This window comes from Sciurus vulgaris (genome assembly GCF_902686455.1).
Source record: "Sciurus vulgaris genome assembly, contig: HiC_scaffold_150_arrow_ctg1, whole genome shotgun sequence".
Taxonomy (NCBI): Eukaryota; Metazoa; Chordata; class Mammalia; order Rodentia; family Sciuridae; genus Sciurus; species Sciurus vulgaris.
The window spans coordinates 15,429-32,926 of NW_027632903.1; the positions used below are offsets into that span (position 1 = coordinate 15,429).

Below are 17,498 nucleotides of genomic sequence, written 5' to 3' on the forward strand. Positions count from 1 at the left end.
ATGTTACAAAACATTAATATTCAGATATTTCAAATATTCTCAAACTTTATTTATAGCATCATGTTGGTAAACATATCAGTCAAAATAAGTAAATTCCCTACAAGTTAGAGTAACTTTAATCCCTCATGTTCTCATTATCACTTTAAACATTTTTTTAACCACTTTACTTTTATAACATAAAATAAAAGTTTTGCCTATGGTGTTGGATTTTACAGAATCATAGATTCAGAAGTCCATATATTTATTTTTCTCTATACACATATATACCATATTATAGCTTGGTAATTACCCAATTAAGCAAAATGCTTAGAAACAATGACTTAGTATAAATACCCCACCATCCTTACAATGCACAATATTACAAGGCACCTAAGTAAAAATATTTTAATTATGATTTTTACATAAATTTCCATGAGTAATAATTACCTTCTGTTATTCAACAGTCCTCTCCCTCAACAAAGAGAAGCATGAGTTAGCCAAGAATCTTCAAAGGCTTTAAGTGAACCTACCTGCTATTGGGATACCTCCCAGGCATGTGTTGTGCTGTGGTGGGAGATTCAAGTCCAGGGAATTGCTATGTGAGGTGGGATTTACTGTGTGTTTCAAGTGCATGATGCTATTGTATGGAAAGGCCATCCAAGAATAGTAGGCCACCTGACCTGGAAAACTGAAGGAATTGTAAATTGCCTAGTGCTGCTTCAATTGAGGAAACCTTTGTGGCATGACAGGAAAGGTACAGTTAAGAGTTTGTCTATACAGCAGATTTAGGAATCCAGAGCCTAGACCTTTGGAAGTTGATGTATGTGAAGAGGAGTTCTGAACAGATGTGGGTGAAAGAGAAAGTTTATCTTGGATAAACAATTCCTGCTCACTGAGGTCTGCTAAGTAACATCAAAAGGATCAAACCCCAAGTTATCCTCTGGTTGTTTATTAGAACCAAAGTCAAATGCTGCTTGCCAGTCTGTAGAGGATGATACTGGGATTTTTTTTTTTCTGATGTTAAGAGACTCTGTGACTCTGATGCCATAGGCCAATCACTAGATGTCCATGGGGAACTGGGAAAAGGAGGAAGCCTACTTGGGATAGGGTTGGAATGGCAAAAGTTGTCAAGAGAATAATGACTGTGACTCTGTTACTGCCTCTTCAAATGGGGACCTTGTACTGTGATTGCATGAACTTGTGGGGATGCCTGGATTGGGTTTTGTTAAACCAGGTTGTGTTGAAGGTGTATCACTGTTAGATTCTGCTGTGAATTACCACAATGTCCTATACTGAGAGAATCTGAAGGTGTATCAATGGGGCTCTGCAGTGATGTCACTTGGTTCTGATTTTTATCAACTGAATCCATAAATAATTGAAGAAAATTGGAATTAACTTATACAATTCTTGAAATAATTTCTGTTCATATTATTGTTGTTCACCCATGAGCATTTCCTCTTTTGTGAACTTTCCTGCCTCACCTCCCAATTCATGTGGATATATGCAGTCAGGTTTTGGACAATGTATATCTTTTGTAAGAAGTAACTGCAGTAGTTTTTGTACCTAGAGATGTCTTAAGAGTTCTGCCATCTAACACCACATTGTTGACACACTGTAAAGCTCTTAGAGTATTTTCTGACCAGATACAGGTCAGATATAAGCATTGGCACTAGGACCCTGTGAGCCTGCATATGATGTGCTATTATTGATGACAAATTTTATGTGCTTTACCAAACTTCCCAAATTATTATGGTTGTTTTAAAACCTCTGGGTCAGCTAGGCACTGGAACAGACTTACAAAAAAGTTGAGGTTTGTTTGCAGGGCACATTTAAAAAAAAAAAAAAAAAAAAAAAACACCCACAGTGGAAGGTAGTTTTTCTGTTTTCTCTTATTTTGTTCTCATTTTTTATCCTTTGCAGTTCTTCCTGTGAGAGTGGTTTACAAATTTCTGGATCTTCTGGATGTGGCTTTCTGTGAGCAGGACAAAGACTATTTTCATGAGTGCAACATCTAGGCCAACAGAATTGACAAATCTGGTAGACACAGGTAGGTGCAAGGGAAAAAGTTCATCTCATACATCTCAAGGGCTCCACGCAAAGACTGCATTCCACAGGGTCTCCCTTAGCATCAGGATTTTGAGATTCTTCATGTTCATTAAACAGTAACAAAAGTTTATACTAATTTAAGGGACTGAGAGCTAAACTTCAGAAGTTTGAAGACCCACCTGCCTTCCCTCAGGTTTTCCTTAGTCAACTCCACTTGCTGTCATGTCCCCAGAAGAGACCACTGAACTAGTGTCTGGGAAAACTGGATTGCTTCAGCAGATCCAACATCTTTGGCTGAGAAAGTTTCTGCTTTTGGTCAATTCCGCAGCCAGCCGGATCACCATCTTTCATTAGGATAAGACTTCCCCTGTTTTTAATTCTATGAGAAATCTTGTTATTTCCTTAGTGTCTGTATTCTAGATTTACACCACAATGTTCAAGGGTTCTGTTTTCTTTATATCCTGAGCAATATTTCAAAAAATTCTTTAAAAAAATTTTAAATAGTAGCAATGCTAATGGAGGTGAAGTAGTGTTCCATTTGTTTGATTTGCATGACTCTAGTGAGTAGTGATGTTGATCATCTTTTGTGGTACATATTGGCCTTTTGTATGTCTTTGTTACAATGTCTGCTCAAGTGTATGCTAGTTTTTCCAGGCTAACATAACAAAATACTGCAGACTGGGTGGCTTAAGCAATCACTTTATTTTCTCATAGTTCTGGAGTTTGAAAAGTCTAAAATGAACATTCAGACAGTATTCAGTTTTTGGTGAGGGCTCTCTTCTTGGAGAGTGAGCCTCTGGTGTCTCTGAAAAACTCAATAATCCTGTTGAATCATGACAATTGAAGATCCTATTTAATCTTCATTTCAACTGTAAAGATCTCACTTCCAAATAAATTGTCACATTAGAGAATAGGGCTTGAAGATTTGAAATTTGAGGGGACACAAAGTTCATAAAAAAGTACTCTACCCACATTTGAGTTCTATTTGTTGTTTTGTAGAGGTATAAAAATTTTAAAATATATTCTGGATACCAATCATTTATCAGGTATATGCTTTATGCACATTTTCTCCTGTGGATTGCCTTCGTATTCTTTGATAGTGCTCTTTGAGACACAAAGCTTTTCACTTTGATGTAGAATAGTGTATTTTTTTTTGTCCTTTAGTCACTTAACATCCATGCCAACCAGCAAACCAGTGTTGCAGTATCACAGTACTTATGTTCAAGTAACCCCTAACCCATAGCCTAACATTACATCACAAAGGCTATCATTTACCTCTCTTCTTATCATCACATACATATTGTGTCATCTCATATCATGACAGGAAAGATAAGTACAGTACAAGAAGATATTTTAAGAGGTGTAACCACATTCACATACCTCTTGTAACAGAATTTTACTTTTATTACAATATTTTGTGTCTTTGGTTTTCATATTCAAGAAATAATTGCTAACTGCATTGTCATGAAGCATTCCCCTGTTTCCTTATGAGAATTTTTGAATTTTAGCTCTTATGCTTTTATCCATTTTGATCTAAGTTTTATATTTAGTATAAGGGAAGGGTCCAATTGTATTTAGGCACATACAGTTTTCCCAGACTATCAAAAAGATTGTCCTTCCCTTACTGAATATACTTAGTATCTTTGTTAAAATAGTATGATCATAGAGTAGTCACTTTTATCCATGAATAGGATGTTCTAAGACCCGTGGATGCCTGGAACTGTGGATAGTACTAAACACTGTACATACACTGTTTTTACCTATTTTGTGCAAAATTTCTATGATAATTTATAAAATAGCCACAGTAAGAGATTACTGATAATAATAAACAGTAACAATGACATGATTAAACAGAACAGTTAATAACAATATATTGTAAAAAATGTTATGTGAATGTAGTTTTCTCTTTCTCAAAATGTCCTCTTAAATCCTTCCTGTCATAATACAGTACTTGTGATGAGAAGAAGTGAGGTAAGTGACAGTCTTTGTTTCAGGCTATGATGTGATACTGGAATAGTTGATTGGATGGTTGATATGGCTACTAAGTAACTAGGGGACAGGAAATTTAAATTATGGACACAGGGATTCATGTCCTTACACAGATGATATTTTATTATCATACAAGAGCATGCAGTTTAAACCTCGTGAATTGTTGCTGTAATTTTAATACTGATATTTAATATTCTTGTGCCATGTTTGACCTCAGGTAACTGAACCACAGAAAGTGAAACTTGGCAAGGAGGACTACTGTATAAGTGATTATTTCTCAACTTTATATTTCATTCCATTAATTTATATGTCTCCACTGCCTTCTGTGGCTTTTTTTCTTTGGTTTGGTTTTACTTTTTTGTGCTGCTGGGGAGGGAACCTAGAGTCCTTCCTCATGCTAGTCAGCTGGTCTACCAGTGAACTTTAACATTGCTCCAATGACTATAACTTTGTATATTTTGAAATCAAGAAGCCTGAGTTCTCTAAAATTCTTCTTGATCTTCAAGGTTGTTCTGACCATAGGATCCTTTGAAATTCTGTGTGAAATTTAGGAGGAAATTGTCTATTTCTGCAAAAAAGAAAAGTCATTGAAATTTTGATAGTTATTATATTGAATCTGTAGATCAGTTTGGGTAGTATCAACATCTTCCATTAATATCTCTCAATTTATATATTTGTATATTCACTTTTGGGTGGCATTTCGTAGTAAGAACTGTATTAGTCTTTTGCTGCTTCAGTTAACTTCATACTTAAATGTTTGTTCTTTTTTGATGCCATTGTTCTTGAAATTGTTTTCTTAATTTCCATTGTGTGTGTATGTGTGTGTGGTGCTATATCCCCAGCTCTCCCTTTTATATTTTGGATCATGAACAGAATTGCTAGATTTTATGGATTTTATATAACTTGTTTATCCATACTGATGTTTATCATTAATTTGGTTGTCTTATGTAAAAGACTAAACATTTTTCCCTCTTCCTTTTTAATTTTTAATTTTTATTTATTTTTTTGCCATGCTAGGAGTCAGGCCCAGAGTTTTCAGCATGCTATACTGCAACTATATCCCTAGTCTCCCTTTAGTTTGCTGTTGTTTTTGAAAGCTGATGTTACTTTGTGTCTCCTCTGTTTGGTCCAGATATGGAGGTGGCAGGTGTTGTGATCCTTGATAATTGCAAATATACTTCAAAGTGATAAGTTCAATTTTTAAGAAAGGGAACAAAAGAGTAAGAATATAAAAATACTTTTTGTTTTTAATATAAGAAATAATTTTTAGTATATTAAGATTTGTGCAGTTACCACCACTAATTTTAGAACACTATGAATACCCTGTCCTTGTTACTCAAGTGTACCACCTCTCTATCTTCTAATTGAGCTTTAGTTTCTATAGATTTTGTTTGTATGGATTTTTCTGTTTTGAATAGTTCACATAAATGGAATTATATGGTTTGTGACCTTTTATGTGCATTTTTTCACTTAATACAATAGTGGTTTTTTAGATATTTCCTTTTTATTTTTACAGACTTCATTTGGATTTATTGTTCACAAATGGAGTACAACTTTTCATTTCTGTGGTTGTACATAATGTAGATTCATACAATTCTTGTAATCATATGTGTACATAGCATAGTGACATCTCTCATTCCACTCTTTCATACCCCAACAACCTCCCCCTTCTAATTTTTCTAATTTCCCTCTATGTAATCCAAAGTTGCTTCATTCTTCTCTTCCTCCCAACCCCCCATCATTATGTATCAGCATCCACTTAAGTGAAAACTTTCAACCTTTGGTTTTTTGGATTGGTTTATTTCACTTAGCTCGATAGTCTCCAGTTCCATCCATTTACCTGCAAATACCATAATTTTATTCTTCTTTACAACTGACCAATATTCCATTATGTATATTTACCAGTTTCTTTATTCATTCACCTACTAAAGGGTATCTAGGTTTCTTCCACAATCTAGCTATTGTGAATTGAGCTGCTGTAAACATTGATGTGACTGTGCTACTGTAGTATGCTGATTTGAATTCTTTTGGGTATAAAACGAGGAGTGCACTCATTCTTCCTTTTCACTCATAAATTATCTGTAGAACATTGGTATTTTTCTTGTATATACTCTGCCCTTCACTTACTTCTAAGGCTCTTACCTTCTTTTTTCTGGATTCCGCTTGAAACCAATATGCTTCTTCAGGCATACTTGTCCCCCTTGTCAGTTACATAATTTGATGGGTGGATTAATTTTTCATCCTCTCTTCCATGACAAAAAATGAACAATTCCCTTCTGATCACTCTAGTATCTCCTTTATTATTTCAAATCATTATCTCATCCATATTTGTCACATTTCTGACAAATTTCATTTTTTAAACTAGAGTTCATTCTTAAAAGCCCAGGTTGTCATCCAGCTGGGCTTTCAGGCTGGGAGGCATATTGAAGTTTTGCCAAGTTTGATTTTAAACATTAACATTTTTGTCAAAATGTCCTAATGCAAGTTGTCTATTGCTTTCTTGGTATAGTTAGAATTCATTCTTTTAACCAATGTTTATCTACACAACAGACATACTAATACCATTTTTTTAAATTTGGAAATATTCTCTTGAGTGAGACTGTGAAATAGTTGTAGAGTGATTTGGAAAACTTCATTCCAGGTAACTCCACTTACATTTTCTATATTCTTTGCTAAGATCTTCTATAAAATTGCATATGACCCTGGATCTGATCTCTAGCACTGGGAAAAAAAAAAAAAAAAACTACTCTAAATTTCTATGTGACCAACTGTTTCATATTCCACATGTGAATGAGATCATACGATAGGTACCTTCCTTTGCCTGGATTATTTCATTTCCCATAATGCTCTAAACAAAATTCCTCAAAGCGTCAAAGTTATCTGCACAGGAGAGAAGATTAACAGAGTGAAAGATAACATATAATATAGCAAAAAAATTGTAAATTATACATTTAATAAGGAATTAATATATTAAAACATCAAACAACCCGATAGCAAAAATCAAAAGAAGAGGGGGAAGGGAATCATATATCTAAGTAGACATTTCTTGAAAGAAGGCATACATATAAGCGGGGCACAGAGTCACATGCCTGTAATCCCAGTGGCTCAGGAGAGTGAGGCAGAAGGATTGCAAATTCAAAGCCAGCCTCAGCAACTTCTCAAGGCCTTAAGTAACTTAAGAGTCCCTGCCTCTAAATAAAATACAAAAGGTGGGGGATGTGGCCCAAAAGTTCAATCCCCAGATCCAGAAGCAAAAGAAAAAAAGATGTACAAATAATCAAAAGATGAAATAATGTTCAACATCAGAATCATCATGGAACTGCAAATAAAAACCACAATTTAGAACCACCATCATGAAAACATGTAAATTCCTAAAAAAAAAAAAAAATTGAATATAGAAGTACCACATGATCCAGAAATCCCACTACTGGATATATGTCTAAATCAGTATGTCAAAGAGATAGTCCATGGAGGAAGGAGGGACCTCATAGAGGGAAAAGAGGGGTGGAAGGGGTGAGGGGAAGGAAAAAATAACAGAATGAATCAAACGCCATTACCCTATGTAAGTGTATGATTACACAAATGGTACACCTCTACTTCATGTACAGAGAAACAAGCTGTACACCATTTTTTTCACAATTAAAGAGATAGTCCATGTTCATCACAGCATATTCAAAATAGCCAAGAAGTGGAAACACCTGTCTACTAACCAATGAGTGGATAAAGAAAATGTGATATATAAAAACAATGGAATACTATTCAGGAATACAAAGAAGGAAGTTCTGTCATTGTAACAACATGGATAATTTTACTGAGGATCCTTGAATGTTATCTTCAGGATCACTTTTATCTTGCTGCTTTCAAGGGTATCTCTTTATCTTTGTCTTTCAACAACTGGGTTATAATGTGTTTTGTTGTTCTGTATGTGTTTTTCTACCCACAGTTTGTTGAGATTCTTGGATTTGTGGATTCAAACATCTCATCACTGAGCTGGGGCTATAGCTCAGTGGTATAGCGCTTGCCTTGTATGAGTAAGGCACTGGGTTCATTCCTCAGCACCACCTAAAAATAAATAAATAAATAAATTTATTGTGTCCATCTACAACTAAATTTTTTTAAAAATTTCATCACATTTGAGATATTTTCAGTCTTTTTTCTTCAAATAATTACTCTGACACTTTTCTTTTTTATTCTTCTGGCACTTTGATCATGTGTGTATTTTCCTACTTAACAGTGGGTTACAAGTTCCTTAGTCTTCATTCAGTTTTCTTTAATCTCTTTTTATTTTTAGATATGATAACTGCAAATGTTTTTTTTATTCAAGTTTGGTGGTTCTTTTGTTTTTCTACTCAAAATTTCTGTTGAACCCTTGCAGTTAGTGACTTCTTCATTAATTTTTTTTTCATTTTCAGAAATTCTATTTGTTTTTTATAATTGTTATGTTTTGTTTATTTTCTCATTTTATTTGTATGATTTCCTGATTAAATGTTATTCTGTCTATATTTGTTTTAATGTTTTCTTTTTAATATTTTCATTTATGAAAAGATATTTAAGATAGTTGCTTTAACTTTTATGTTCAAAAATTATGATAATTGCATTTCTCCAGGAACAATTTCTAAGATTTTCTTCCTTAGAATCACCCATATTTCCTATTTCATTTATATCTTATGATTTTGTGTGTGTGAGTTTTGTTACTGAAAATCAGGCTATTGATAAAAACAGGAATTTCTCTGTCTTTGCAGACTTGATCTGTGCTATAATAGGCTTTGACTCATTAACTCAGAATCAGCCTGTTTAATGGCATTCTATTTTCTAAGCAAACATCGTGGTACAATTAGTGTGTGACTTTTTTTTCTCAATACACAATGCTTTTTAATATTGTAATTTCATTACACCTTTCCTGTTATGATTTAGATATGAGGTGTACCCCCAAATCTCATATGAGACCATTAAAGAAAGTTTAGAGGTGACGTTTTTGGGTTATGAGAATCTTAACCTAATTGGTGTATTAATCCAGTGATATGGATTAACTGGGCTGTAACTCTAGGCAGGTAGGCTTCTGAGGGATGTACCTTTGGGTTTATCTTTTGTTTCTGTTGAGCACAGAGTGCTCACGCTCTCTCCCCCACCACCCAGTGCATGTGTTCTGACCTGCTTTCCTACATCATACTTTTCCACCATGATATTCTGCCTCACCTCAGGCCCAGAGCAATGGAGTTGGCCATCTATGGACTGAGACCTCTGAAACCATGAGCCAAATAAACTATTGCTCCTGTAAAATTGTTCTAATCAGGTCTTTTGGTCAGAGAAGCAAAAAAAAAAAAAAAAACAACAAAATAAAAACTGAGTAAAACATTACCCAAGTTTCTCTCCAGACTTCCATTGTACATTTTCAAGTATAAAGTTTGCTTCAGGTGACTACTAGTCTTTACTCCTCCTGTAGTTTTCAGTAGCAGTGACCTTTGCTTCTCTCATGTGAGACATGAGACAGCAACCTGTGCTTTGGGCAGCTCCTAGACATGTTAAAATGTTGTAAACCAACTATGATCTGCTGCCTCTCATTTGCACAAAAGAACTGGTCTCTGCACTGCTGTCTCCTGTCCAAGACTGTGCAGTGCCTGGGAATGGATGAACAAAAATACACTTAAAAGACATGACATTTATTATTATATTTAATGTGGTATTTTTAAAATTTGATGTTTATTTGGTTGCTACTGACCTTTGAGTATATTTCATAGCTTCTATGAAGTTACTGTAGCCAGTTTATGGATGTTTAAAAAGAATGTTTTCATAGAGGAACAAAGACTTGGCCCTTTCTACTATGTTGTTTTGCTGAAACCACTGAAGATCTTTTTAATTCTGTATAATATCCCCTTTTATAAATGTACCACAGTTTGTACATACACCTTTTAAGGGAAATCTTGATTGCTTCCAAGTTTTGACAGTTATGAATAGCACTGTTATAATTTTTAATCTTTGCCCAGGTTGTTGTGTGAACATAAGTTTTCAATTCATTTTGGTAACTATCCAGGAGCATGATTGCTGGGTTATATGGTGATAGCATACTCGTTTTGTATGTACTTGCCAATCCTCCAGACTATACCATTTTGTAGTTTTACAAGTGATGAAGTAAATTCCTTTTGATCCACATCCTCACCAGGATTTGTTGTTGTCAATGTTTTGTATTCTTGTCATCCTAGTAGGTATGTACTATATGGTCATTTTAAATTGTCCTTCCATAATGGCATGTGATATTGAACATCTCCTGATATGCTTAGTTGCCATCTGTGCAGCTTTGGTGATGCATGTGTCCAGATCATTAGAACATTTTTAAATCATCTTATTGTTGAGTTTTAAGACTGATTTGTATGTTTTGGATATCAGACCTTCATATTATATATATTCTACACGTAGATGTTCAGCTGTTCCAGCAGTATTTGTTGAAAGGTCTGCTTTTGCTCCTTTGCATTGCCCTTGGTCTTTGACAAAACTCATTTGCTATATGTATGTAAGATGGCAAAAGAGAGGGAGAATTCCCACAATTGTGGAGGCTGGCAAGTACATTCATAGGTCCCTGGTGGACCTGTGTCACTAATATCCTGCCTGGACTGAGTCATTACAGGGTTTCATTGACTTTAAGCATGAGGCATGGTAATAACAAAAGGTACCCTAAGAGGCTCCTGTATTCCACACATACATTTTTTCACCTCTATTGTGGAATAGCACTCACTTTATCCTTAGTATCATAATTGATCACCCCTACCAGCATAGTAACTTCCTCTTTTGTCTTTTGATTGAGAGCCATGAGAAACCTAAAGACACTGAAAGGCACTCTTAACTTCCATTTCATTAGAATCACTGCTTTGTGTTCTGGTGAAAGCAGTCCTCCTTTTATGAATAGGTCTTGTAGGTCAGCAAAGCACAAGAACAAAGTGAGGGGAAGCAAATATTTTGCTAGTGGATAGCCAGGAGTAATAGGAATTGGGACCTCTATCATTTGCTATTATAAATTCCTGGAATCATAAATTTTGACTATGGAGTGCTGATTCAGAGAAAATACAGCCTCATGTGGAATACCACACCCCAAAAATGCAAGGTATAGCCATCTGGCTGCCAGTTTAGCTGAGCCTTCATAACACCATTACATATTTTGTTAAACCAGATGCACTAGGATGATTGGGAACATGATAAGAACAAAGAATATTAATGATCATGAGCCCACTGCTGCACTTTTAATTTGAATGACTTCCTGGATTGAAAGCAATGCATTGGGAAATAACCATCATAGAGGTTAAGTCAATTTCTAAGCTCATAAGTGGTAGTTTTGGAAACCAACTTGTTTTTCTTCAGACATTTCTATTTCTGCCCATATTTTACTTTATTTATACATCCCATATGGCTTTTTTAAGAATGCATTTGGAGATATAATACTTTGGCTAAAAAAAAGCACATAAGTCCAATTCTAACAAAAAGTAATATTTTATTTAAGACAAATCATTTCAGAATACAATGAAACATAAAATTATTTATATTGTGCTGAAATGTACAAGTTTGTCAAAAAGGGGAAAATGATCATTTAGTCTTGAGGCCAGAATGTTAAACACCAAGGTGTTCAGTTCATTACACTGGATGGTGATTTTATTGCATAATCACCATGTTTCTTCAAGTAATAGTCAATTCTCAAGTAGCAATGTCTTTGGCCAGCTGGGCAGCTTCTGTGGCAATTTACTTAACATTTAAAAATAGGTAGTGTCTTGTTTGTAATGCTTAGAGCCTGAGTTATATTCAGAATCTCTTTTTACTCAAGAGATGTATACATCTATTCACTTAAACAGATGCATGTGTCTGAACAGCTTCTGATTTCAAAGTTATTTCCTTCACTTATTTATAAAAATTCTGAACACATTCCCTGATGCTACCCTGGCATCATTATAAAAATAAAAATAAAAAAAGAAATATCTCCCAGATGCCACTGACTCTGAACAGATTCACCACAGAAAGAAGGCACATAATTCTGGTACTGTGCACATAATTCACTGAATCTTGTACAGCATACTACCTATCAGAAAATTAATTGGAATTAAATAGTTTTTAAAAATCCACCATGAGGACTACCACCAATTAAAATGTGAGCTGTGATTATTTTTAATAACAAAAATCTAAATTAGTATTTCAATGGTAAAAATAATTCAAATTTCTCCAGATTCCTTTTGTCTTTGTGCAGTGTCTATATTTCAACTGCAACTACACAAAGTATAGAAGCTGAACTGTGTAGGTTTTATGTTTATTGCTAGAAATGGCCTGATGGATCAGACACAGGGTTCACTTTAATGTAATCTAAACTTTCTTATTCTAGCTACATGATGAAAATATAGCTGATAAAACATGATTTAAGTAAATAATGAAGATTTTGCAGCAAAGACATAAATAATGAACATTTATTTTTGTTTTTATATCAACATAAAGCTTATGGCAAAGGAAATTTTGCTGTTCTTTTATACATTACAGATTGATGTATGATGTGTAACTCCATTCAAAAATGTGACCTGCCTTATAAAAAGCTAAAAAATTTAAATCAGAATGATAAAAAAATAGTTCTATACATCTATACACAGATGTTTTAAATCCTATAAAATGTATATTCTTCATAATCGGAAGGAAATTTAGTTATGTTTTTTCTTCAATCAGGAGAAAAAGGGAAATTATTTAATCCTTTTTGTCTGAATAAAAAGTGGGCTGCTCAGGTAATCAGAAAAGGCAAACCCTGACTTTGTTGTGTAATTACTGGAAGAATATAAGGCAGCATAAATCATTTTTAGTGTTATCTATGTAAAAGACACAGAAGAGCTATTTATATGAACATTTATACTACTGCCCCTAAATAAGAACTTAGATTATTATGTAAAATTCAACCCATGGTTTGGCTAAAATGAAATATTACAATGTATCATACTGCAAGTAGTCATTACCTCTGGAAATTCTTTCCTTTTTGATAAAATTAATTATAGCATCATTACATTTATTTAAAAGGGATACATTTTATGTGTCTGACAAAATTCAGGTGACTCGTGAGGAACCAGTTATTCTTTTCATTTAATAAAAATATTGTAAAATTATTTCACTCTATTATTTTTATATCTTAAATTTTATTAAAAATATCATTGAGCCATTTAATATATAACTCACCCTCAAAGTGCTGTATTTGATAAATTAGTAAATTTTGCATTTTATGGGCTTCACTCACCCCTCTCATTTCTCTAAAATTTTCTTATAGTTTTTACAATTATGGTTTGAAAAGGTCTTCAAGTGTTACACATAATGAGAGCTAACATATATTGAGCAATATTCCTGCCAGGACTGGGCTAACAATGTAAAGTGATATTTCATAGTGATTATTTGCTTTTTCCTGAAAATTAGAGATACAGATCCCCTTTTCATGTATCCATTGGACATGTTTATGTCTTCTTTTGGCAAATGTCTGTTCAGCTCCTTATCCCATTTTTAAGTCAGGTATTTGTTTTTCTACTACTGAGTTGTAAATCTAGAGGGTGCTATCTCATTGTTACCCCCAAATTTCATTGCTAGTGACAATTTGAGGAGCATTATTGCCCTGTTTCTTTCTATGGGTTTTACAGTTTGGGCTCTTACATTTAGGAGGACTTTTATCCATTTCAAATTGATTTTTGTGTATAATATGACATAGGTCCAATTTCTTTCTTTTGAATGTAGATATCCAGGTTTTCCCAATATCTTTGATGGAATAGACAACCCTCTTTCTGTTGTATTCTGGCTGAATATTAGTTGGGATTATGTGTTTTGGTTTGATTCTGGGGTATTTATTCTGTTCTACTCGTCTATGTGTCTTATGTTGGTGATAGTACTATATAATAATTTTTAGACTATTATAATCAATAGTGTAATTTTTAAATCAGGAAGTATAGTGCATCCATCTTGTTTTTCTTTCTCAGAATGTTTTGGTCATTCAGGGTCTTAAGTGGTTTCATAAACATTTTAGGATCTTTTGTTCTATATCTGAAAATTTTCACTGATATTTTTATACATATTACATTGCATCTATGTATTGCTTTGGGTGGGATGAATATTTCAACAATGAACTGCTTAGATCAGAAGAATAGAGGTTTATAATGTTTTAATACACAATGTATAAAATACAGTAGGTTAGATATAAAATATGCCATAGAAACAAAGCAATATGCACACATATTTGGAGACACTCCTGCATGTTTTGCCATGTAGCACAGGTTTGGAATACAGTTTTCAGTTGTACCTGTATTTCCTGTTTCCCTTACTCATATTTAAAGAGAAAGATTTTGCTTTAAAACCAAGGGGTTTTTCTGTTCCTTGGCAACCCATTTTTCCTAATATAAATTGTTAAACTCATTAATTAATTGTGCTGAGCCCTTGAATCACAAATATTAGTTAACTTATTAAGTTCTGCCAGATATACTGCTATATTAGCAGGACTGACAAGCATTTATAAAGAATTCCCCAAGAAGATAATCAGGTACTCTAAGCTATATTGGACACTAAGATTTTGGAATTATTTTCAGATAATAAAGTTTTTTTTAAACTTTGGAGTAGTTTAGACAGATATTTTGCAAAGATAGTGAAAAAAATTCCATATAACCCACACTATGTTCTCTATTTTAAACAATTCATGCTAGTACAACACTTTTGGCTCCACAAACAAATCAGTATTGACACAGTAGAAACTTCATTAAGATTTTCTTAGTTCTTAATTAAATATTCTTTTGATGTTCCAGTATCCTATTCAGGATACCATTTGGTATGGCTTAGTCTATTTCTTAATGCTATAACAGGACATCTGAGATTGAGTGATTTATAAAGAAAGTGATTTATTCAGTTCACAGTTCTGGAGGCTGACAATTAAGAACAGGTGACAATAACTGCTCAGCTTCAAAGATATCATGGTGAAAGGGGAATCAAGAAAAAGCCAGGGAAGTCAAACTTACTTTAAAACAACTCACTCCATGGTAAAAACTTCAGTGCTAGAAGAGAAACAACCCTTTCATGAAGCTCTATCCCCATGATCAATACCTGGCTCCACCTCCCAATTCCACCACATGCTGGAATTATATTTTGATGGGGATAAATCATCTCAAACAATGTCAACATATTTTATTATTGTATATCCTTAGGTATCTCTTTTCTTTGGTAGTTCCTCAGATTTTTTCTTTCTTTTTTTTTTTTTTTTTTTTGAAGACTGAATATTTCAGAAATACTGGTCAGGAATTCCACAGAATGGTCCTTTGACTGGAGGTTTTCTGCAATTAGATTGGGATTATGACTTTTGAGAAGACCACAAACTTGAAATGTTGTTTTCACTGTAGCATGTTGAGGGTACATGCTATGGCTGCTGAGTTTTAATTGCTGTTGTAACCTTAGCCGTGTGCCTGGAGTAGTGTTTATTAGAGTTCCACACTGGAAATTTAATTTGATTCCTTTGTTCTCTATGGAAATTTAGAAATGTGTAGCTATGCTGAGGTCACAATTAAGTAATAACAAAATATTTACTATTGTGAAGCAAATAATATGCTCATTATCTTCCATTACCACACATTTTGTGTTTGTGTGAAAAGAGCAACTAAAATGTGTAAATTTAGCAGGAATAACAAACACAGTACAGTTTTATTACCTATAGTCCTCATGTTGTATGTCTTTAGTGGACTGAGACCTCTGAAACCATGAGTGCCAAATAAACATTTCTTCCTCCTTGATGTATTCTTCTCAGGTCTTTTGATCATAGCAGTGGAAATATGACTAAACAAACACACACATATTTACATAATAAGTTTATATTAGATAATAACTCAAAAATAATGATCATAATAATGAAAAATTTTAAATGACAATAACATGAACAATTTACAAAGAAAATATATGAATCACAGATACAAAAAATGTACTCTATTATTCTGTGCAAATATACAAATTAAAACTATAATGTCATCACTTGTCTAGGTCATGGAGAAGCTAGAGCACTCAAATACTACTAGTGTGAATGGGAAGGGATACAACTATTTTGGAAATGTTGGCAGTTTTCTTACATATTACAAAGAAGTCTATTATATCTTTTAGCTGAGATATTTTCCTTATAAGAAAAAAAAATCAGAGCTTATGTGTATGCAACACTTTGTACAGGAATATTCACAGCAATTTCATTTATAATTATAATAAAAAAACTAGAATCTATCCAAATATTCCCAGAAGTGAATTATATATAACAGATTGTCAATCAGTAAGAACAGGAAAGCAAAGCTCCATTTCTAACAGAGGCGTGTATCCGTGATTCTCAGAAGGGAATGATCCACTTCCATGGGACACCTGGCGATGTCCAGAGGAACTCTTGGTTGTCACCTCTGAAGGGGCTACTGCTGGCATCTAGTGGGCAGAGACCCAGTGTGCTGCCAGATGCCCTGCTGCACACAGGACAGCCCCCACAACAAAGAATCATCAAGCCCAAAATGTCACCAGTGCCTGGGTTAACTCACAGGGCACATTAAAACAGGGGAACATGAGGTGTCATATGAAAAACACAGTGACAGGGAAGAACCCAGGGTGCTGTGGCAAGTGGAAAAAACCAGGTGTGGAACAGCAGGTGGATTCATCCCCAGAGACACCTGACCACATGTGGTGCAGGTGCTGGCTGTCCCACCAGGCACTGAGAACAAGGCTGGGCTTCTGGAGAGAATCTGATAATCAGGAAATTGGCGGCAGCAGTGTGAAAACCATACTTTGCTGGACTTCTTCATCTGTTTGGAATGCTTTTTAGTTTCATCTGGTGGCTGGTATCACAGGCTACTCAGGGCGGGGGCCTCTGAGTACCCAGTGCCCAGATTAAAACTGGTTGCACTGGTTTTATTTTGCAGAAGGAGCCAGGAAGGGAGAGTTGGACCTTGGAATTAGGAGTCAGTTTTGTTTTCTGATTTGCACTTTTTAGCATTTTCCGTGATTTCACACCCTGCCTGTTCATGTATTTTTTGAAATATGTGTTTACATCATACACACATCCAGAGACGGGAATGGTTAAGAACATGGGGGGTCTCCTTACAACGTGAAGTATCATGGACAGATATCTATGCTGTAGAGTGAAGTGAGAAAAGCTAGATTTGACCCCAAGTATAAAAAAAAAAAAACTCAAAAAAGGTCAGAAACGATGCCTTAAAATAGCAGTGATGATGTTGCTATTCTATAGTTGTTGCACATTTCTTCTCTGATCTCTATTTTCCAATTCTTCTATTTTACAATGGAGGAAAGATAAGTATAACTGAAAGCAGAACCATAACTGCCCTATTATCTTTTCTGATTCAGTACTTTGCCCCTCCTCTCTTTATTGGGCCCACTTTTCTTGTTGGACTGATCAGGGACAAACCTCTCCTTGCAGAAGAATGTCATGGAATTCCTGGCATCCCTGAAGCCAGTGGCCATTCAGATAGTGAGGA

The 17,498-nt window shown here is 34.5% G+C and overlaps 1 pseudogene across 1 annotated transcript; it reads right to left on the minus strand.

Annotated features, from left to right (window-relative positions):
- Nucleotides 1-400: 400 nt before the first annotated feature.
- LOC306652225 (CCR4-NOT transcription complex subunit 4-like) lies at nucleotides 401-17,484 on the minus strand (annotated as a pseudogene). The gene is made up of 3 exons: nucleotides 17,371-17,484; nucleotides 1,842-2,157; nucleotides 401-1,744 (listed from the first exon to the last, which is right to left on the minus strand). The product of its transcript is annotated as a CCR4-NOT transcription complex subunit 4-like (transcript).
- Between the last annotated feature and the right edge of the window lie 14 nt (nucleotides 17,485-17,498).